This window comes from Equus caballus, chromosome 9, assembly GCF_041296265.1.
Source record: "Equus caballus isolate H_3958 breed thoroughbred chromosome 9, TB-T2T, whole genome shotgun sequence".
Taxonomy (NCBI): Eukaryota; Metazoa; Chordata; class Mammalia; order Perissodactyla; family Equidae; genus Equus; species Equus caballus.
This window is the reverse complement of record NC_091692.1, coordinates 75,646,097-75,669,675: the sequence shown is the minus strand read 5'-3', so window position 1 is coordinate 75,669,675 and position 23,579 is coordinate 75,646,097. Positions and strand designations below refer to the sequence as shown.

General features: G+C 37.3%; 1 long non-coding RNA gene across 1 annotated transcript in view; it reads left to right on the top strand.

Annotated features, from left to right (window-relative positions):
* LOC138915433 (uncharacterized) overlaps positions 1 to 19,473 on the top strand; it is a 37,779-nt gene extending 18,306 nt beyond the window's left edge. Inside the window, exon 2 of the long non-coding RNA XR_011421364.1 lies at positions 19,066 to 19,473. This is a non-coding gene — a long non-coding RNA (uncharacterized lncRNA). The remainder of the gene's footprint in view (positions 1 to 19,065) is intronic.
* Positions 19,474 to 23,579: the final 4,106 nt, after the last annotated feature.

Sequence of the window (23,579 nt, the reverse complement as noted above, 5' to 3'; positions counted from 1 at the left end):
AGAAAACAAATGACTATGATAGTAAATAAGTGTTTCAAAAGAGAATCACTCTAGATGGAAATGAAAATGATATAGCTGCTTTGGAAAACAGTCTAGCAGTTCCTTAAAGGATTAAACCTAGAGTTACCATAAGACCCAGCAATTCTTCCTCTAGGTATGTACTCAAAAGAATTGAAAACAGGTATTCAACCAAATACGTGTACATGTATATTTATAACAGCACTATTCACCATAGCCAAAAGGTGGAAACAACCTAAATTTTCACCAACCGATGAATGAATAAACAACATGTGGCATATCCATACATTGGAATGGTATACAATAGAATGAAATACTGATACATGCCACAACATGGATGAACTATGCTAAGTGAAAGAAGTCAATTACATAAAACCATATTGCATGATTCTGTTTATACGAAATAGCCAGCATAGGCAAACCTATAGAAACAGAATATAGATTACTATTCGCCTGGGGCCAGGGGGATGGGGAGGCAAGGAATGGGAAGTGACAGCTAAGGAGTATAGGGTTTATTTTGGGATAAAAAAAATGTTCTGAAATTGATTTCTGTAGCGGTTGCACAACTCTGAACATACTAAAAACCACTGTACACTTTAAATGGATGAATTGTATGATATGGGAGTTATATCTCAATGAAATTATTATTTTTAAAAAGGAGGAGGGATGACTCCAGTATCAGAGGATTGGGAGAGGTTCTAAGAAAAATAGATCAACGGTTGAATATTTTTGCAAAAATTCCCCTGTTTATAACCAAGCTGCTAAAGTCAAATATTCAGTGAAAAATGGTATTTGGCACCTTTATATAGTTTACCCAGAAAAATCACAGCAAAAAGAAAAGTAGAAAACAGTCAACACTTGATACATTCTTGTTCTAATTAGTGCAGAGATTCATAACCTTCACTGTGTTCAATGTAAGAGAAAGCACCCCTGTTGACATAATTTTTGGTCTTTGTTTAAAGATCGCATTCCAATCAAACCATTTGATGATTGAATGATTGATTAACTTCGCCAGGATATGTTGGTACCTTGTAAAGCGGCTTTGCTTTCAGAGCTCCTTTTCTGATGCCAATTATCCTTGGATAAGATGAAGTTTCTGTCCACTGAGATGGAGACATGCTTGTGGATGCTGTCAAAAGCTCTTTTACATTTGATGACTCGTGTCAAAGAACTCAACGATCCCAAGAGGAATTACTTTCTACCAAGCATCATGTGCACTCAGCTTCGTATGTATTTCCCAGGACTTTCTTCAAAGACCAGACATTATGAAAGAACTATTTTGAAGAGGACTGAAAAAAATCCAGTCAAAATGCATCTCCCAGACCCTCATCCAGTGAGGTTTATTCTCCAACACCTTTGTGACATTGTAAATAACACGTCCTTTAGTTATGAGAGGAATTTCATGATGAAATCTCTTGAAGAACAAAAATGAGAATATGTGGGGATTGAAGAGGCAATTTAAAGGGCTATCGTGACCATTAATATCCTCTTGGATACAGCTGTGTAAACCTAGGATGGGAGGTACATAAACAGGAATTTGACGAGATGCTGCCAAGTTTGGCTAGAGCTCAGATCCTGCAAGTCGGTTTTAATTTTCAATAATGCCCACCACGTCTCTGACTTAAACAAGATATATAGTTGTCCATGCAAACACATCTGTGTAAGCCATATTGGATGAAACAGGTCTTTTGGCATGCAACATCTGAAATTTTGGGTTTTTTTCCCTCTGGCTCACTGATCAACTGCAGCTCTCTGCCAATAAATTATTGTAAAGAAATTAATAGGGAAACCTATTTGTCATCACTATGTATGCTACTGAGATTCTAAAGAGCCTGGAGGAAAAGTCTGATTATTTCCATTTATCAAAGTCCTATTCATCCTTAAAGACACGGATCAAATCTTATCGCTTCCATGAAGCTCTGATTGTCCGTGCCCAGGAATGGATCTCCCGCTGTTCCCAAGTCCCACAGTGCCAGTTTTCTCTATCATACATCAGAAAGTCACCAGAAAACAAAGGACATCTTGGTAGACTTTACATCAGAGTTTAAGTCCTGGCTCTGCCACTCCTGGGCAGAGCAATGACCTTAGGCAAGTAACTTGCCTTTCAAATTTAATAATGACAACAGCAATGACGTGTATTGAAACCTTAACATACGCAAAGCCTTATGTGCAATACAATATTTCTAATCCTCACAACAGCCTACAAGGTAGTTATGATTATTCTCCATCGTACAGCTCAGGCAACTGAGTGGTTAAAGAACAGGATAGCATATTTAATAAGCTAGTCTTCCAGCTTCAACAAATATGCATGTTGCAATTCATTAGCCTACTTTTCTCACTTCTTAAGAGGTGTTCAATACGTAGTAGTTATTATATATATTCCAACAATGCTGATTTATTTATTGTTTAACCATATAGGCTCTATTGGGAAGTTTTAAAGACCATGTTGACCACTCTGGTCCCAGAGGACCCCTGGGTTTTACATTTACCATTGGCAACCTAGACCTTGAATTTTACACTCAGCAACAAAAGAGCTGCCATAGAAAGTATCCAAGGCTATAAAATTCGACAAGATTAGATACCTGCCATTTCTCTTTTTTTTGTTTTGGTGAAAATAAAGCCACTCCTCATAGACACAGAACACTTTTGACCATCATTTACTGTATAAGATTCAAGTGGGGTATCCAAGCATGATAAAATATTTCAAAATATTGCAATTTCACAACTAATGGATGCTAAAAAATAGCATCTATCCATACCAACACTTACTGAAACTTCATTATAAATTGCATATTTTTATTCTAGATAATTTTTTTTATTTTAAGAAAAGTTGAAAGAAGAATTATATTTTTATAGTCATTTCAAGGTTGGGCAAGAACTCCAAAACTTTATTTGGAATAACCACAGTTAGGTCTGGAATACAAGTTTTCAGCTCTTTTTAAAGTCTTTGGGGCAAGGTTTGAATGTCAACTTAAGGCATGTAATTTGTAACAGAAAGAATTCCTTTGAGGACAACAAACTACTTGAGCTTAGCAACCTGGAGTTCATTTATCTTATCTTGCTCTGGGCAATGATCTAAGTTGAGCTTCTGAAAAAAAAAATGGCAAATGTGATCAAATTAGGAATTGACTCTGATAAAGCTAAACTTTCTCAGTTGACAGCTACTTGCCTGACATATCTATCCAGTAAATTAGATCAGTGGACACATTTTTACTAATAATGGGATGGAACTTCTGATGCATGGAAGCGATGTCGTATAGTGACAGGAGCAGAGACTTGAAAGGAAAGAGGACAGGGGGTCTGCACCCTGGTTTTGTATGGACTTGAGCTGTTAATTAACATGCAACAATTAATTATTGAGAGCTCAGTTTGTACTGGGTACTGTTTTAGGTATTAAGCCCTAAAACCACTCTCTAAGCTTCTGTTTCCTCATATTAAATAATTCTAAGAAAGAACTAAAAACGAATGTAAGCAAAGCACCCAGCAGAGTCCCTGGAATACAGTAGATGACTGATAAGTAGTAGCTGATATATATTATTGTTCCCATGGCAACGGAGGGTGTCTGGAGGAATCTGATCTTTACAGTTCGATTTTTTTTCTTCTCCATCTCCCAATCAGTGTGGCTAAAGCTCAGTTTCATTATTTCAGAAATACGATCTTAACCCAACTCTTAAACTCAAATGTTCACGTGAAAAATAAAAATTAGTCACCTGAATATTTTTCCAATAATATTAATATAAAATATTTTGCCGATAATAACCACCATTTTAAACTGAGTCAGTTCTTTGGCGTGTAGCAATAATAATACTTGTATCAGGATGCTTTCAATTGCAATTAAGAGAGAAATTCCACTCAACAGCATAAACAATAAAGGAAATTTATTTGCTCTTACAATTGAGAAGTAGAGACTAAACATTGTATATTATCACATAGAATCCTTACAATGTGCCCATTATTATCCCTATTTTATACGAAATAAATGAAGCCTGGAGAGGCTAAATAACTTATCCAAGTTCACACAACCACTGTGTGGTGGAGTTAGTATTTGAACCTAGGCCATCTGACGCCAAAGTCCATTCTACTTTTAAACCAGTTAGAACACTTCCTTGCCCAGAGAACCCAATCAGTGTCAGCATTTCATGACAGTCTCTAGGCTATTTTACTTCCCAAAATATGATGAGTTTTTATGCCATTTTTCGCTTTTCTATCTTAACATTAGAGTATTGTGTACATAGCCAAAGAATTTGGATTAATATACTACATTACAATTAGCTTCAGTTTTCAAGTCAACAAAGATCCACTCCCGGCACAAAGCGCAACGACACTGGAGGAGAGAAAATGCTTGCTCTTCATTTTAAGTTTACAATTTACGCATTTCTATAGCTCTTCAGAGCTGACAGAGGAGTAGTGCCTGGATTAGCTTATTTATAACCAACCTGGTCAGAATTTTTGTAAACCTGATCAGGTCTGTCAAGGGTCAGGACCCACAGTAAGGGTGGATCAGCGAGAAATCTTTACACGAGATTTGAATATGTGCCCCAGCCCATGCGAATTTGTGCCAGTTTCCCCCATCGCTGCCCACTCCCACCTCAACAGTCCTACTCCTGACTCCAAGGCCAGTGGTGGTTTCAAGAAATGGCAACAGCTGTCCATAACACAAACTCAGAGCCACATTGCTTGGGTCCGAGTCAGAGCATTTAAAATAGAGCAACAAGGGGCTGGCCCAGTGACATAGTGGTTAAGTTCACACACTGCTCCAGGGGCCTGGGGTTCACAGGTTCAGATCTGGGATGCAGGCCTAGTGCCACTTGTCAAGCCACACTCTGGCAGCATCCTACCTAAAATAGAGGAAGATTGGAACAGATGCTAGCTCAGCGACAATCTTCCTCAAGCAAAAACAGGAAGATTGGCAACAGATGTTAGCTCAGGGTCAATAATCATCACACACACACAAAAAATAGAGCAACAAATTCAACCAGCTTGAGATGAAAGAGGAAATTTTTGGCCCTTCCCTGCTCATCTTCAATAAGTGTAAGCATGTCCCCCAAAGGACCAGATTTTCCATCAAGGATTTCCCGAAGACCAAAATATCCAGGGCCATCTTAGCTCATCAGCCAAAAATCTTCCCAGGACTTACTTTCTCACGGGCAGAAAACCTTTCTGGAAAATATTTCTATTGTTGTTCTCTCTGCAGCTCATAAAGTTCTATATAATTATTTTCATATCCATCTATTATTTTTTCATTTCTGCTTGTTTTTGTTTCATAATTTCTTTTTTGTGTAGATGTGAAACCTTAATTTATCTCTTTGGGCATCCTAAACATAATTCTTTTAAAGTCTATATCGCTATCAACTATCATAGAATTTATGGTGTAAAATGTGGGAAACCTCACTTAATAGTGAAATAAATAAGTAAAGTGTGTCAGACACTGCTATAAAATTAATCGCATCTGTGGTACATTTGTGTCCCGGTAGTTGATTTTGTTGGCTGTTTTTCTTAAAGCTGGTTTTCTTCCTGTGTTTATGAATTCATGTTTGCAGACTCCTTTTGAAAGGAAGTCTTTTAGTTTGGGTTTGGATTTAGGCTTTATTTCTCTCACATCTGCATGTGAACAAACTCTCACTCACTTTCTGCTTGTGTGTCTGTCTCGCTCGCTCGCTCTTGACTTCTGTCCTCATTTGTCTCTCTGTATGCCTCTACAAGCCTCCCTTCCCAGTTGCCTCAATGTGCCCCCCACACCCAGCCACCAGTCCACAACAGGTCTTTCAAAAGAAGTCTAGGGCATACGTTAGTTTCTTAGGGTTGCCATAATAAATTACCACAGGTTTGGTGGCTTCACACAACAGAAATTTGCTCTCTCCCAGTTCTGGAGGCCACAAGCCCTAAATCAAGGTGTCAGCAAGTCCATGACCCCTCAGAAGACTTAAGGAAAGAATCCTTGTTTGCCTCTTCTTGACTTAGGGCGGTTCCCGGTATTCCTCGGCATACCTTGGCTGAGCGCTAGCTGCATAACTCCAGTCTCTGCGTCTGTCTTCACATGGCCTTCTCCTCTCTGTGTCTCTATGTATCCTCCTCTTATTATAAGGACATCTCAGTCACTGAGTCCACCCTAAATCCAGGCTGCTTTCATCTCAAGATCCTCAACTAATTACGTCTGCGAAAGCCTTATTTCTGAGGAAGGTCACCTTCTGAGATTTGGATGGCCGTGAATTTGGGAGGGATGCTATTCAACCCACCACAGGTCATAGACCCTAAGGTGATATTGAGAAGAACACAGAAGCAGTGACCAAGCCAGTAGGAAGAGACATTCCTGGCCATCACTGCCAGTTGAGGACACAATATATCTGTACTCCAGCCCTACCACCTGTTCATGTTTCTGTCCTGTTTCTAGTTCTTGAAGATGTTTGCCTTATTTTAGAAACTAGTTATGTCTGCTAAGCTTTCTTTTTTTGCACTTTATCTCTCATTGCTATGTGTTTGCGTACATCAAAGTATCACTTTACTACATTATCTCAATGGGTTTCCCCTTCAATTTTTTTTATACATGCTGTGCAAGTCAAACAAAGTGAGCATCTGTTACTTTGCAACCTCAGCTTAGCTCAAGTGTTCCCAACTTCAGCAAGTCTTTTCAGACACCACAGAGAGAGAGAGGAGTCCATTCTGCTTATACCCAGCTCCTTTGTAGCAATGGCCAGATGATAGCATTGCTTATATATGCTCGTCTCACCTTTGGACTGCGAACCACGTGAGAGCAGAGACCCTATTTTTTCATCTTTAGATCCCCAATATGTGGTTCCCAGCAGCCTCTTATATACTCACTGATTGAATGAATGAACAGACCCACATCAATAACTTCACGTTGCCTCTCATTTCATCACATTTCTGCCTTTTTCCTCATTCCAAAGAAATTCCTCCATAAATATTCCTCATTTTCAAAACACCATCTGGGGTATTTCTCTATGTACTCTAACTGCAATAAAATTTCAAAGTCCTATTTTTAGATCAATTTCACTTGGCAATTAGGCTGTGGTAAATAAATTTCATTCCCCCGTTCTGGGTTTAATTCACTGCAAAAACATCTCCGAAACAGTTTACCTTTTCTAAACAGCTTTAATTTTCTAATGGCTAAATCCTTATAACTGTTCATCAAGCCCCTGTAAATAATCTAGCAGCTGCGAACATTCTATACATCTAACAAAGAAACATGTTTAATAGAGGACAGGGAAATGTCATAAATAATAAGAGTTGTTGTAAAAATTAATGTTTTTGCATTTTACGGTTCATCTGCAATGAGTTATAGATTACATTTTAAAGCGTGCTCTGAGCTCCCATCACATAAAAGCTATCACCAGAATAACAGGCAAACTGTTCATTTCCTCATTTTGTAACCCACTGCCCTCTCGATGGTCAAAGAATCAGAATAAGTGTTGGTATAAAATCTTTGGGAGGTGGATGATAAGAGTGGGGTGGGGTGTTCTGAAGCCTGTTTCACAGCTTTGGTCTTCTGCTTCTGGCAGTTCAAATGTACAAACAGGTTTTTAGAAACTGCCTCAAGTATTATTCTGGTCATCAGCTCCTTTTGAGACAAAAACACTGCACATATTTTCTGTGCTAAGTTGGACTTTGAAGGGTGAACTTATGTTTAAGGACACCTCCGCCTTGAAGCACTCCAGGTTTCTAGGTTGAAATCATTTCCTATTTAGGAAACAGCACAAACAATGGAGTTTTGGAGTTGGGCCATGTTTCCATTTGCTTTTGCACTTTTCTTCTAATGAGAATGTTGTGTATACCTTTCCAGATGCCTAAATACCAGTGAGTAAGAGCCATAGATACATACAAAACATCAAACTCTCAAGGTTTCATAGCTACCAAACAAATGCACAGCTCCTAACGTGTCTCCCAAGGTTGCATCTCAGGGAACAGCATACATGGGGTCTGCCTGTGTACAAATGTGCATGTGCGATGGCCTAAGACCTGCACAGGATGAGGATGCCATCACCCTCTCTGATCAGGACGGGAGAAGAGAAAGAGAAACAGAGACAGAGACAGAAAGAGAGAGAGCTGGGGGTAAGGAGAAGGAACATAGGAAGGTTGTAGGAACCTCAACAAAGACAAATTAAAAACAATGTATATTTTCCAAGTGTCTGGGACTGAGAGCCTGGAGGACTGAGTTCGCACCCCAGCTCACTCTCTGGGCCTCGGTTTCCTCACCTAAAATGAGAGCTTTGGACAAGGCAGTTTCTAAGATCCCTTTCAGAACTAACATTTTAGGAGTCTAAAAATAAAAATATTTACAATCCATTTTACTTATCAGAACCTTTCCTAGCTTGAGGATATGAAACCTTATCCTCATAAGCCCCCCATCCCTCTGGTACCTCCAGCACCCACCACATCAGCCTCCCATCCAGGTTCTGGTCACGTAGGGTGTCTTAGCCACAGTGGCACATCACAGTCACCAGAGGAGCTTTCTAAAGAGGCATGTCCCATCGTCTGCACCTTCAGACTCAAATTCTGTAGTCAGGGAAGGCGACGGGGCTTTCACGTTATTGCAAATGTGAGTGTGCTACGTACTCCCAGTGGGCTCACATCCAGTGGAAAATAAGGTCTTTGCACCTTTGAGGTGTCATTGTGAATTGACCAAATGCGGTTAGAAATTTGGCCCTAAGTAGCCTCTTTGGATAGCTTCTCTAACTGGAGAGTCCTTCAGGTCCACAACCCATGGCTCTTTCAAACGAATTCTTGTCATTTTAGGAGCTCCTCACACCCAAGCATCTCCTAGTACTTTACAAACATGTATCAACCCTCACTCTGAGGGAGAAAATGTCATCACAGCTACGGTGGGGCAGGGCAGAATCAGCTTAGAGATTGAGATCTCTCTCCTGGGCAGTTCTGCGTCTGGTGTATTCCTGGGTACTTTGTCATTAACATTTGAAGAGGCATTAGCGTGACCTTCCGTGCACTTACTAATTACAGATGTGAACACACATACACAAAATGAAGAAAAAGGGGGGAAAGAGAATAAAACAAACAAACAACAGTAGCTTAACATTAGTCATACTACATTTCTTCAACCTACCTCCGTAATCAAGTTCATAACTCATTTAAAGAGATCTCAACTTTTATAAGCTAAAACACATGCATGTTATTTTTCCATGGCCTCAAATAGTGGGGATTATGCATGTTAAAATTTTGAGGATCTTCTTTGCTTTGGAGAGATAGAAGAGAAGGGAACTTCTTCTTGATGTATGACATACGAAGAGAAGGATTTGTAAATCCTAAGTTTACAACTCACTGAATTCTTACAAAGTGATCCACCTGTAATATCTGTATAGTCCAACCTGTATAACCATACCCTGGATCAAGGTATAGCCTATCACCAGGGTCCTTGGGAAGCCTCTCTTTTCATGCTTCCTGGAGTGACCCTTCCAAGAAGCATTCTTTCTTGCTTGTATACTAACATGAACAAATAGAATCCTACAGAATTTAGACTGTTTTGTGTCTGCCTTCTTTCAGCTGACAATATTTCTATGAGATTCATCCGTATTTAAATGTGTAACTCTAATTTTTTTCATTGCTGTATAGTGTTCTATTGTGTGACTAGACCACAATTTGTTTATCCATTTGACTCTGCCTAAATATCTGCGTCGTTTCTACCACATATAATGATGCTATAAACATCCTTGTGCGTTCCTTTTGATGCACATATGTACTCATATCTGTTGGCTTTATATCAAAAAGTGTTTAAAATGGTCATGGGATCTGCATGTGTTCAGATTCGGTAGATGGTGCCAACAGTTTTCCAAAGTTGTTGCACCAATTTACACTCCCACAAGCCGTTCATGAGAGGTCCAGCTGCTCCATATTCTTTCAATTTCATGTTCTCTTGACTCGTTTATGTGAAATTAGTTATATTTCTACTTTAAAACTTTAGAAAAATTTGCCATTGAAGCTATCTAGGTCTAGAGGCTTTTGTTTGTTTTTGAGGAAGGTTTTTAATTATAGATTCAATTTATTTAATAAATATAAGAATGTTAAGATTTTCTATTTCTTCTGTCAGTTTTGAAAAATTGTGTTTCTCAAGAGATTTTTCCATTAAATTTAAAAATTTCAAATTTATTAGTATTACATTTTTTATAATATCCACTTATTATCTTGATATTTTCTGTAGGCTCTCTACTAATGTCCCTTCTTATTCTTACTGTTCTAATTTTAATTTTTTAATGTATGTATTTGTTGAGGTATAATTGACATATAACATTATATTAGTTTCAGGTTTACAACATCATGATTCAATATTTGTGTATTTTGCAAAATGAACACCACAATAAGCCTAGTTAACATTCATCACCTTACATAGTTACAACATTTTTTTCTTGTGATGAGAACTTTTAGAATCTACTCTCTTAGCAATTTCCAAATACACGATATAATATTATTAATAAAGGATTATTAGTCACCATGCTATACATTACATCCCCATGACTTATTTATAACTAGAAGTTTGTACCTTTTGACCACCTTCACCCACTTTTCCCATCCCCCTACCCCACGCCCCTGACAACCACCAATCTGTTCTCTGTATCTATGAATGTGGGGTTTGTTTGTTTTGTTTGTTTAGATTCCACATATAAGTGAAATCATACGGTGTTTGTCTTTCTCTGCCTTATTTCACTTAGCATAATGCCCTCAACAACCCATGTTGTCACAAATGGCAAGATTTTCTTCTTTTTTATGGCTGAATGATATTTCATTGTGTATATGTATATGTGTAAATATATATATACAATGTCTTCTTTATCCATTTATCTATAGATGGACACTTAGGTTGCTCCATGTCTTGACTATTGTAAATAATACTGCAATGATCATAGAGGTGCAGAGGTCTTTTTGATTTAGTGTTTTCATTTTCTTCAGATAAGTACCCAAAGGCGGAATTGCTGAATCATATGGTAGTTCTATGTCTAATTTTTTGAGGAAGCTCCATACTGTTTTCCATAGTGGCTGCACCAATTTACATTCCCACAAGCAGTGCCCAGGGGCCCCCTTTTCTCCACAACCTCACCAACACTTATAGTTTCTTGTCTTTTTGATAATAGCCATTCTAACAGATATGAGGTGACATCTCTTTGTGGTTTTGATTTGCATTTCCCTGATGATTAGTCTAATTAGTTTTTGCTTATCAGTCGCAATTATTAACAGTAAGATTTTCTGATAGCTAAATTTTGACTTTGTTTTCTCTATTGTGTGCTTATTTTCTATTTCATTGATTTCTGCTCTCATCTTCATTATATACTTACTTATATTTAATTTGTTCTTTGTTTTCTAACTTCTCAAGTTGGATAATCACTGGTTTTAAATCTTTCTTCTTGCTAATGCATACATTGAAAACTATTAATTTCTTTCCATCACTGCTACAGCCACATTCTACTGGTTTTGATATATTGAGTTTGCATCATTATTCAGTTCAAACTATTTTATAATTTCCATTCTCTTAATCCAGGAATGGTTTAAAAGTATGTTATCAATTTCTAAACATTTAGATATTTTATACTTCCTGGTTTTGAAATGTAACAATTCTAAAATGGGCAGAGAATATATACTGCTGATATGAATTATTCAAAATATGATGAGAATTGCTCCATGTCCCAGAGTATGATGTTTTTCTAAGTAGCCCATGAAAAGAGTGTGTATACTGCAGTTTTACCTGTAGAATTAGAATAATATTTTATATATTTAGATTTAATCGTCCATTAATTATATTGCTCGTATCTTTTCTATCTTCACTGATTTTCTGTTTGCATATTCTATCAGTGAGAGAGATGTGTTAAAATCTGCAACTATAATTGTAGATTTGGCTCTCTCTTTGTTTGGTTCATTTTTGACTTGATATATTTTGAAGCTATGTTATCAGGTGTATCCACACTTAACATTGTTACATCTTCCAGTTGAGTCAATCCTTTATCATTAGGAAATATCTTTCATTGTCCCTTATGCTACTCTGTCATAAAGTCTACTTTGGATGACATAAATATAGACATACTAGCTTTCTTCTGCTTACTGTAATGCATGTTTTTACATGATTTTAAACTTAATCTATGTCTTGATTTCATATGTGGTTCTTATAAACTAAATGTAGTTTGTTTTTCTCTTTTCCTTTCTTTTCTTTCTTTTTTTACTCAAATATGATAACTTTGGTTTGTTAATTGGTGCATTTTAGTCCATACACATTTATTGTAGTTACTGATATAGTTGAGTTTGTCTGTCATTTTGATTTTTTTCCTCTATTTCATCTGTTCTTTGTTCCTTTAGTACTCCTTTCCACATTTTGTGTATTAATTAAGTCTTTTTAATGTTTTATTTTATCTCATCTATTAGTTATTTTGTTATACTTTCTAGTACCATTTTTATAGTGGTCACACTAAAAATTACAATATATTTCCTTACTCTATTATAATATACTTTAAATTTTTACTAAGAGGAGGGGCAACAGATGTTAGCTCAGGGAAAATCTTCCTCAAACAAACAAAAAAAAAATAGGAAGATTGGCAACACACGTTAGCTCAGGGCAAATCTTCCTCAGCAAAAAAAAAAAAGGTCACAGGGATGTAATGTACAACACAATAACTATAATCAATAATATTGTAGCACTTATTTTGTAGTGTATAAAAATATTGAATTATTATGTTGTACACCTGAAACTAATATAATGTTATATGTCAATTACACCTCAAAAAAACAGAACTGAAGCAATATCATTCTGTACTGCGTGTCGTGAAGTGTTTAACAAGACTTGTAATAAAGATATTTCTAAAAAGCTAAAAGAAAACTTACCTTTACCACTGCCCAAACAACACAAGAAATGTACAGAGCTCGTATCCATTTTTCTCTTCTCATGTCCTTTCTGCCATTATTGTGATACATTTTACTTTTATTGCTATTATGAACTGCAAAAAAATCATTGTTTTGAACAGTCAATATCCATTTACACTTATTTATTACCTTTTCTGATATATTTCCTTCCTTTCTGCACTTTTGTGCTTTCATCTGGGATAAATTTCCTTCTGCAGGAAGAACTCTGTGTTTCTTGCAGCGTAGGTGTGCTACTGACAAAGTCTTCAGCATCTTTTTGTCTGAAAATATCTTTATTTTGCTTTCATTTGTTTCCAAAATATTTTACTAGATATGGCATTCTAGGTTGATTTTTCTAGCACTTTACAGATGTCATTCCATCGTTTTCTGGTTTCCATTAGGAATTCAGCTATTAATTGTAATCTATTTTTTCTCTCTGGCTGCTTTTAAGATGCTCCCGTTGTCTTTGACCTTTAGCAGTTTCACTATACTTTTCCACCTATGGTTTTCTTTGTATTTGTTCCTCTTGGCATGCACTTAGCTTCTTGAATTAGTGGAGTAAATTCTTTTTATCAGATTTGGGAAATTCTTGGTCAATATTTCTTCAAGTGTTGCTTCTTTTCCATTTCCTCTCTCTTTTCTTTCTAGGACTGTTAATACAGCTATGTTAGCCTTCTGATTGTATACTCATTAATTTTATTTCTTATTCTTTTCTTTTACTGTCTTTTTATATCTTTTTTATATTGACTTTCACATTGGATATTTTCTGTTAACATGGCTTTGAGGCTACTGGTCTCACATTGTGTCCATTTTGCTTTTAAATCCATTCATTGAGTTCTCTATTTTAGATACTGTTTTGCAGTTCTAGAATGTCCATTTGATTCTTTTTTACAGATTCTGATTATTTGTTTATATTATTCATATTGTGCATTTTACATCTTTTGTTCTATTTTCAACATAATAATTACAATCATTTGACATACTTAAGTGCTAACTCCAACACGGATTATGTCTGGGTCTAGTTCTGCCTTTTCTCTCAGCCGTTGATTACTTTTCACGCTTTTTTGCATGTCAGTAATTTTTTAGACATTGTAGATGCTTTGAGTTATGTTCTCTTCCTCTCAAGAATGTTAAATTTGTTCTGGCAGACAGTTAAATTACAAGCAAATCACCTTGATCTTGTCAAGGCTTACTTTTGGGCTTTGTCAGTGTGGGTCTTAGGTTTTAGTTTTGCCCACACTCTTAGGGCGTTATTTTCACTCCTAAAACATGGCCTTTCTGTTCTCTCAATTGAAATTCCAAAGTGTTCCTAAGGTCTCTCCACTCAGTCTGGATTTTGACTGCAAACTCTGTCTGCTTAGCACTGTGCAGCCTCTAACATCTTTGCTCAGCTCTCAAGCCTCACAACAAATATTCTCTGCTTAGCATCTCAGAGTTGCACTCTGTGCCGGTAGTCTAGGATTAGGCCAAGAATCCAAGGGGATTACTTACTCAGATGGGGGGAGTTTCCCCCTAATAACTTGGCTGCCTTTTCTCTGGGACTGTGCTCCAAAATCCCAGTCACCTTGGCAGTCTAAAATTTCAATCTCTGTCTCCTTCACTTAGTAAGACCACAATTCTCTGCTTAGGCTCCATGTTCTTGTTCTGTGAATTGGAAACTACCGTCAGGGAGAAAGAAACAGGAATGTGGGGATCACCTCTCATGCTTTCTTTCTCTCAAGGATTAAAGCTCTGTGTTGGTTGCTGTTCAGTGGCTGCAAGTAGTTATTTTACGTATTTTGTCCAGCTTTTTCATAGGTTTATAATGTTAGGGTAAGTCCAATACTAGATGAGAGAAGTCCCCTCTCATTAGGTACTAGCCTCTTAGCCTCCTCTCTGCTTAGTTTCTGAGCTTCTTGCCCCATGCATGCAGCCCTTTGTATCTAGTAGATGCCTCATGGGGAGACTTCATACAAACTCTTGGGCTCACCTTTTTGTGACTGCTCTCTAATTTTTGTCTCCCTCACCATGGGACTGACACCACTGTTTCTTAGCTTCTAAACTTCATATTGAATACAGATGATCTCCAATGTATGATGGTTCAACTTAACAATTTTTTCAATTTTATGATATGCAAAAGCAATACACATTCAGTAGAAACTGTACTTTGAGTTTTGATCTTTTTCTGGGCTAGTGATATGCAGTACCATACTCTCTTGTAATGCCGGGCAGTGTCGTGAGCCGCAGCTCCCAGTCAGCCCCACGATCATGAGGGTAAACAAGCAATACACTTACAATCATTCTGTGCCCACACAACCATACTGTTTTTCACTTTCAGTATAGTATTCAATAAATTACATGAGATATTCAACACTTTATTATAAAATAGGCTTTGTGTTAGATGATTTTGCCCAACTGTAGGCTAATGTCAGTGTTTTGAGCATGTTTAAGGTAGGTTAGGCTAAGCTGTGATGTTCAGCAGGTTAGGTGTATTAAATGCATATTTGACTTAGAATATATTCAACTTACAATGGGTTTGTTGGGACTTACCCCATTGTAAGATGAGGAAGATCTGTATAGGAAAATGCCCTTGGGGGTAAGACCATGATAAATTTAGAGCTTATGATGTATGTTCTTTCTGTATTGAATCCTGGCCCCATTCTTCTGCTCACCGAGGTGCTTTCCAATACTTTCAAAATCTGCTTTTTGCTTTGTTTTGTGCTTCAACTCAGCTTTTATAGTTGTTCTCCAGAGAAGGGATAGTCTGAGACAAGTTACTCTGTCAATGCAAAAATCCCTCCTTTGCATTTCATTTTGACTATCTACCAGAACCATTTTCTAGTTCTGGCCTGAAAGTTAAAATAAGCTAAAATCAAATCAAGGGAAGAGATGGCGTGACTGGTTTTTCTGAGCTTTGTCGCCTTGTTATTTTTGAATCCCCTCCTGCATAATTTATACAGAGTTTCACCTATAATATAGTTCATTGATGCAAGTAATTTCGATGCATTTTCATCAAATAAATCTCCCCAGTGAAATATTCTTAGTTAATAACTAACACATAAGAAGCCAGAAGTGTTTTCCAGAACCATAAATTTTAAGTTAATTTTATAGCTGTTGAAGAGCAGGATGTTATTCCAAGCTGGAGACCCTGCACTGCCAGTCTTCAGGGCCACAAGACACTTACTGTGGAATTAAATGGACCTTGATAAGCATCATCAAATGCGGCTCTGTGTTCTTCTTTTTTCCACATTAGCAGCAGACCATCGCATAATTCCTCAGACGGAAGTCAGAAGGAATATATTTCTCTAGTCAGGAAAAGTAATTTCAACTCCAACATTCTGAATGTGTACCAACTAATATCAGCGGGAAAATAATACATAAATGGGCTGAATTTACATATCTATTGTTAAGCCAAATCTTTTATTTGGTTTAAAAATTAAGATTCACAACTAATGCCATGAGTGATAAAAGTGTGTCTGAGTTTTGCAAGTAAATTGGAAGAAAACAGAAAGTAGTCCAGAATATCATGAAAATGCAGGTGGACATCAAATAAAGGGAGATTCTTGATAGAAGATAATGGAATTAGTATTTGAACGGAGAGGAAGTGCAAGGAAAAGTCTGCCTATTCTTCTAGCACTTCATTTAAAAAGAGAAAAGGAGGAAGAAACATCCTTCTAACTACTGTAAAGTGAAGGAGACTCAAAAATAGAATGGCGAATAATAACTAAAGTCACCAATAGCACTCACCTCACAAAACTCTCCCCAGATTAAATCTTATTTTTAAGCCCAGACTTCAGGTCTAGATTATTTGAACAAAGTCTTGGCTCATACATACACACACACAACATGTAAGAATACACAAACCTCTCTAACAAATTTTGTTTAGTTGATTGGTTTTTAAATAACATTTTTTATTTTAGAATACCTATAGATTTATGGAAAAGTTGCAGAGATGATAAAGAGTTCCTGTGTACCCCTTGACCAGTTTCCCCTATTGTTAACGTCTTACATTATTGTGGCACATTTGTCAAACCAAGAATCAAACACTGATACATTGCTATTAACTAAACTTTAGACTTTATTTGATTTTACCAGTTTTCCAGTAATACTCTTTTTCTGCTCCAGGATACCACATTGCATCTAGTCGTCATGTCACCTCAGACTCCTCTTGGCTCTGACAGTTTCTCAGTCTCTCCCTGGAATGCATGACTTTGACAGTTTTGAGGAGTACTAGTCAGATATTTTGAAGAAGTTCCCTTAATTTGGGTTTGGTTGATGCTTCCTCATGATTAAACTTGGAGTTATAGGTTGTGGGGAGGACTATGACAGAGGTGAAGTGCCCTTATCACATCATATTAGAGACTACAAGATATCAACATGACTCATCACTGGGGATGTTCACCTTGATCACTTGGTTAGGCAGCATTTCCCAGTTTCTTCCACTGTAGAGTCATATTTTTCCCTTTCTATATACTATTATTTGGAAGTCATATTCAAAGGGAGTGGAAGAGATTAAGCTCCGCCTCCTTAGAGGGGCAAAAGATGTTTCCAAAACCTGGATTTTAGAAACAACCATGAAAGGGCAAATGAAAACAAATCCAAACTCTTTTATTCAGTGTTTTATAACAACACCAAAACTAATATATAGTATACATAAAGTCACCAAACTGGGAATCCATATATACTTTACAAAACTTAAGGATGCCTTCCATTACTATGAAATTTGTCAAATCACAACACCTAACTTAAAGCATTAGTGCTGGCAATTGACGATTCGTAAATAGATGCCTAACATCATTTCTTATTTTGTTCCCAGCATTGAAAAACACTGCCACAAAATGCACCATTGTGCTTCAGCGCACATTTTAACATTTATTCAATGGTCTTTCTTCAGGAACTACAATTGTGCAGCACATTGAGTTAGCGGGATATCTTTATCGATCCCTTCCTCCATGTTTAATCCAGCAAAAAATATCCTGTAATTCTAGGAAATCCACAAATGTGATCCTGCTTAATTATTCATTTATTATGCATTCGAAATTATTTTTTGAATATCTACTTCATTCAATGACTTGTCTTAGGTTCTGTAAGGGCCACAAAGTTTCATAGGATAGTGTTACTGCCTTCAAGGAGTTGATACTCTGCAGTAGAAGATATTTGCGTAAATCAGGGATCATGATGGAAAATCTGCATAAGTGGAGGAGAGTATTACAGGCATTAGGAAGATGGGATCACTTCCCTTTGAGGTGATCATCAGAGAAAGCAAGTATAATTCTCAACACAAGCCTGAGTTTGTCCAGTCATCCTACAAATAGTTATCAAATCCCAATTATACGCCAGTGGCTTGATTGGAGGCTGGAGATTATAGTACAACAATAACAATAACATTAATAATTACTTTTAATTGGAGCTTTCTCTGTGCTAGATGAACAAAATTATAAGTCTGTTCTTTGACAAGTGCTCTGAGAGGAGCATGCTTAAGATGCTAAGGAAGCACAGGGGAAAATTGTCTAAAAAAGAATTTATGGAAGAGAAAGGCAAAAATTCTAGCAGATTTCCTAGAGGAGTGACTCTTCAGCTAACTTTTAAAGAATGAATGGGGCCAAAACACCACCCCCAAAGATGGACGCGCTTGGAGGAGGGCCTCAAAGCAAGGGACTTCATGGCGCATACTAATGGAGACTTGGTGTGATGCGAGGGAAGGGCACTGTCCATGCAAGTGGGGCTGGAGAACTGTGTATGGAAGGAAGAATGAAGACGCGAGCTTCAGAGTATTTAATCACGTCAGCTGACTATGTAGTACAATACAACAGCATTAAAAGTGAAGCTTACACTAAAACATCTTCCCCTCCCCTGCCATGAGCTCCCGAGGAGTACGGTATTGCCTCCAGAATGCCCCTTTAATGTGTTGCTCATTGAGATCCCCCATCATTACATCTGCATGAATGGGCTTGTCTCAGAGTAAGAGTGAGCAGAGCAGACACGTTGTGCAGGAGGACATGGGACAAGAAGTCCCAATGGTGAGGAGAGTGGTCCTGGGGTATAAGTGTAAAACATGGACATCGACTCCAAGTAGTTAAAGTGCCAAAAGGGGATGTCTTAGTTTAAGAGTGAGCAGAAAGAAAACACCTACCAAAAAATAAAAATTAAAAAAATAAATAAAAGTATTAGAAGAAATTTCACCTAGCCCACAGGCAATGGATTTTTTCTTTTTGGCAGATGGTGGTGAGATGCCTGGATCAGATGCTAATTAAACAGCTGATGGAACTCCATGCCCGCATTCAAGACTTGAAAGATCAGTACAGAGACTTCATAGGTGTGGAATTCAACTTCCCTAAGTCCGGCCTAGAAGATGTTTATTTTAATCATCTGTTCTTAACAGAGCTGTCCCCTCACTATAAAATGCCTTTCAGGAAGATATCCTATAGAAGAAGTTCTATTCCATGACATGAATAGAAACTGGATTCTCTGACTTGAGCGATACTCATTCTATTTCTAACTCTAAAAGTTGATTTTTTTCCTATACCAATGTGCAATTGTCGGTGGGGAATCATATTGTATCTTTTACTCTGAGATGTGTTTTAATACATAAATACTAAGCCGTAACAATAAAGACCTGTAAAAGACCGTGTGACATAGCACTTTACTTATCATCTCTCCTTAGAAAAAGAAAGATAGTGAGTTAAAAAGAATAAAATTATGTAAAGTAGAAAAATTTGATTTTTCTCAGGCCCACACTTTTTCTTTACCATAACCAGTTTTTGTAAAACAGAAAATACTCATTCATAAGGATCTTCTACACAGTTGCAGTGAAAATCCGCCTCACACTATCTACTTATGAAACCCCCTGTGGGCCTGCCCTGCCCTTCCCCCAGGCTGGCACTGTTTCCTGATGGCTGAGAAGGTGGTCACTGTTTGTCATGCAGCTTTCTTGACTAGGGTATGACAAACGAGCTGCTGCTTTTGTTTGTTTTTAGGTCTATCTTCTGACTTTGTGATTGATTCGCACTGCAGATTATCAATGGAAGGTGTGTGTTTCGATCCAGCTTTCAATTTAAATTTTAATTAAATTTTTGATCCTGCTTCCAAAATGTCAAATAAGCAGAATTCCACTTTCTATCCTATCTGCTCATCAGTATGGAATTTAAGCATCTCCTCCTCTGTCTAGGCCTGACTCCCTGTTCAGGAGTCTACGGAGGCTGTCAGTGGACAGCTGTGCTGACTGTTTACTCTGTTCTCTCCCCACCCACACACCAGCCTGTGGGTCAATGGACACAACCCTTATATCCCCAGTGAAGATAGGCCAATGCCAGCTAGATGGTAAATAAGTAGCAGCTAAGTAACCAAATGAATGTTTGGATGAGTGGATAACTAAACCACGGAGAAAACTAAGAAACTATTTATTGGGTATTTCTCTGTTTACTGACAATCTTCCCTCACTTGACAACTACGAGGTGATAGTCAGACTTCTAGAACTATGTGAGGGGTGGGATATTTCCTACTGAGGAGCCCTCTGATGAATCTCATCCTCTCCTTCATTAGCACAGCAAAGTAGAAAGGTACTGGCTCTCCAAAGTGTAAGACTCATCTCAGTTGGCTTTAGAAGCATATCCTTTCTTTTAATTATAAAAACTTAGCACATATTTCAAAGAATTTGAATTTTCAAGAGTAAAATGTAAAACTATGTTCCTTGACAATCATGGTGACACACATGCACACACACACTCACCATCTCTTAAATCTGTTTAGAATTCAGAAAAACCAAAGAGCATTTTTTACTTCTCAAATAGGCAGAGAATAAAAAATTGGGTAATTTCCAGAGTAGGTGAGGATATAGGAAATTGGCACTTCCATACATTGTTAGCAGGAGTGTATTTTGATGCTCCATTTTTAAAGCACTGTTTGCCACTACTATCAAAAGTGCAAAAGCACATACCTTGTAACTTAAGAATTTCACATCCAGGAATTTATTCTTCATAAATACTTGTCCAATAATATGTACAAGAAAATTTATTGCAGCATTATTTAGCATAGCAAATAAAACTCGTATAAACAACTTAATTGTCTATTATTAGGAGAAAGTTTATATAAATTATGGTTTATCCCTGCAGTTGTTAAAAATAACAAGAATGATTTTTATGTACTGCTGTAAAGAGATACATCAAGTGGGAAACAATAAGTGTTACTAAACACTTATTATGTGTATATTATGTTATGTATATTATAATCCCCTTTGGGTTTAAAAAAAGATAGTTGTGTGTGCTTGTATGTGCTTAGAGAAATTCTAGAAAGATATACAAGAAATAATTGACAATGGCTACATCAGAAAATAAAACTGGCAGAAGTAAAAGCAACATTCTTCTTCAAATTTTACCTGTCTACATTTTCCTCTTTTTTTTTTTTTTTTTTTTTTTGGTGAGGAAGATTGGCACTGAGTTAACACCTGATGCCAACATTCTTCTTTTTGCTTTAGGAAAATTGTCCCTGAGCTAACATCTGTGCCCATCTTCCTCTATTATATATGTGGGTCATATGAATGGCTTGATGAGTGGCTTGATGAGTGGTGTAGGTCTGCACCCGGGATCCAGTCCTGCAAACCTGGGCCACTGAAGCAGAGTGCACTGAACTTAACCACTGTGTAACCAGGCCAGCCCCCCTTTCTGCATTTTGAATTTTTTTAACGGGCGTGTGTTACTTTCATAATTTAAAAACAAGTTAGTAAAAAAGAGTTGTGTCTGAAATAATAAAGAGGTTAATTTTATAATTTTCAGGTAGAGAAGGCCTTCCTAAACAACACACAAACCCCAAAACCATAAATGAAAAGATCAACAGATTTCACATAAATTTATTTTTAAATTTTCACACCACAGGGGAAAAGAACATTAAAAGGTATTGTCTAGGGCTGGGTGAAGGATTTTCAGAGTTGATACCAACACTACAATTCATAAAAGGAAAAAAATGATAAACTGGGTTTCATCAAGATTAAAAAATTCCTCTGTGGAAGACCCAGTGAAGAGGATGAAAAGATAAGCTATAGACTTGGAGAAAACGCTTGCAAATTTCTTAGACATAGGCACGTGAAAAGATGTTCAACATCGCTAGCCATTATGGAAATGCAAATTAAAAGCACAATGACACATCACTACACACCCATCAGAATGGCTAAAATAAAAAATAGTGCCAATACCAAAAGTTGATGAGGACATGAAGAAATTGAATCATTCATGCATTGCTGGTGGAATGGAAAATGGTACTGCCACTCTGGAAACAGTTTGACTCTTTCTTTAAAAACTAAACATGCAACTACCATATGACCCAACAATTGTACTCCTGGGCATTTATCTCAGAGAAATGAAAACTTATGTTCACACAAAAGCATGTACCCAAGTGTTCACAGCAGCTTTATTAAAAATAGACAAAAACTGGAAACAACCCTAATGTCCTTTAATAGGTAAAAGGTTAAACAAACTATGTTACATCCATACCAGGGAATACCACACAAGAATAAAAAGGAGTGAAGTTTTGATGCACAAAACAACCTGGGTGAAGTAAAAACAATCCCAAAAGGTTACATATTGTATGATTCCACTTATTTAACATAACGTTAGTGGTTACCAGAAGTTAGAGAAAGGGGGATGGGGTGGATATGGCTATAAAAGATTAGCATGAGCAAGCCCTTGTTGATGAAATAGTTCTGTATCTTGATCATAGTGGTGGTTACATGAATCCACACATGCAATAAAAATTGCATAGCAGTACACACACATCACATGAAGGCAATCTCATACTTTTGATGAAAATATGAATTGATGCAACTTCTCTAAAGAGCAAATGCAATATAAATTAAAAATTTCTTAAATATATGTACTCTGTTACCTAGGAATTCCACTTAAGGAACTTGCTCTAAGGCGATAATGTTTCAGGTGTGAAAGATCACTTGTGTAGGAATAGTCACTGTGGCATTGTTAGGAACAAAACACGAAACAAACAAACCAACCAAAATACAAAATTGGAAACAACCTAAATGTTTGCTATAGGGATTTTTTTCCCAATCATCTCAAATTCTTTGACCTATTTCCCATCAAAAGGTAGGCTCCACTTCCCCTTCTTGAGTCAGGGCCTGTTGTGACTGCATGAACCAAGAAGTGATGCTTTGTGAGTTCTGAGGCTAGGTCAAGAAAGGCCATGCAGCTTCTGCCTGGTCCTCTGGAGAACTAAGCTATCAAGTAAGAAGTTCAAGTACCATGAAGCCCCTATACTGGAGCAAGCAGTCCCAGCCTAGCACAGCCTTCCAGCCAACCCCCACTCCAAGGTGCTATACGAGGAAATGAAGCCATGGTGGCAGTAGATCCTACTTACAGCTCAGCCACGTAAGTCACCTCCAGTCCCAGCCAATGGCCAAGACATCATTGAGCAGAGCCATCTTGCTGTGCCTTTCCTGAATTTGTGACCCTTAGAGTCAGTGAGTATTTATAAAATAGTTGTTGTTTTATGCCATTAAGTTTAGGGTGACTTGCTATGTATGTAGTGATAGTAACTGGAACATCCATTAGTTAAATAACCAAATAGTAGCGAAATCCTATGGCACCATCAGAGATGATGCAGTGTCTTTATATTGATTAACATGGGAAAATTACAGCAGTCAATGGAGATATCCATCTGTGTCTTAATTGGGGGACAAAGGGAAAACAGAGGCATGTCTGGAAGAATAAGCACCTAAATGTGATGGTAGT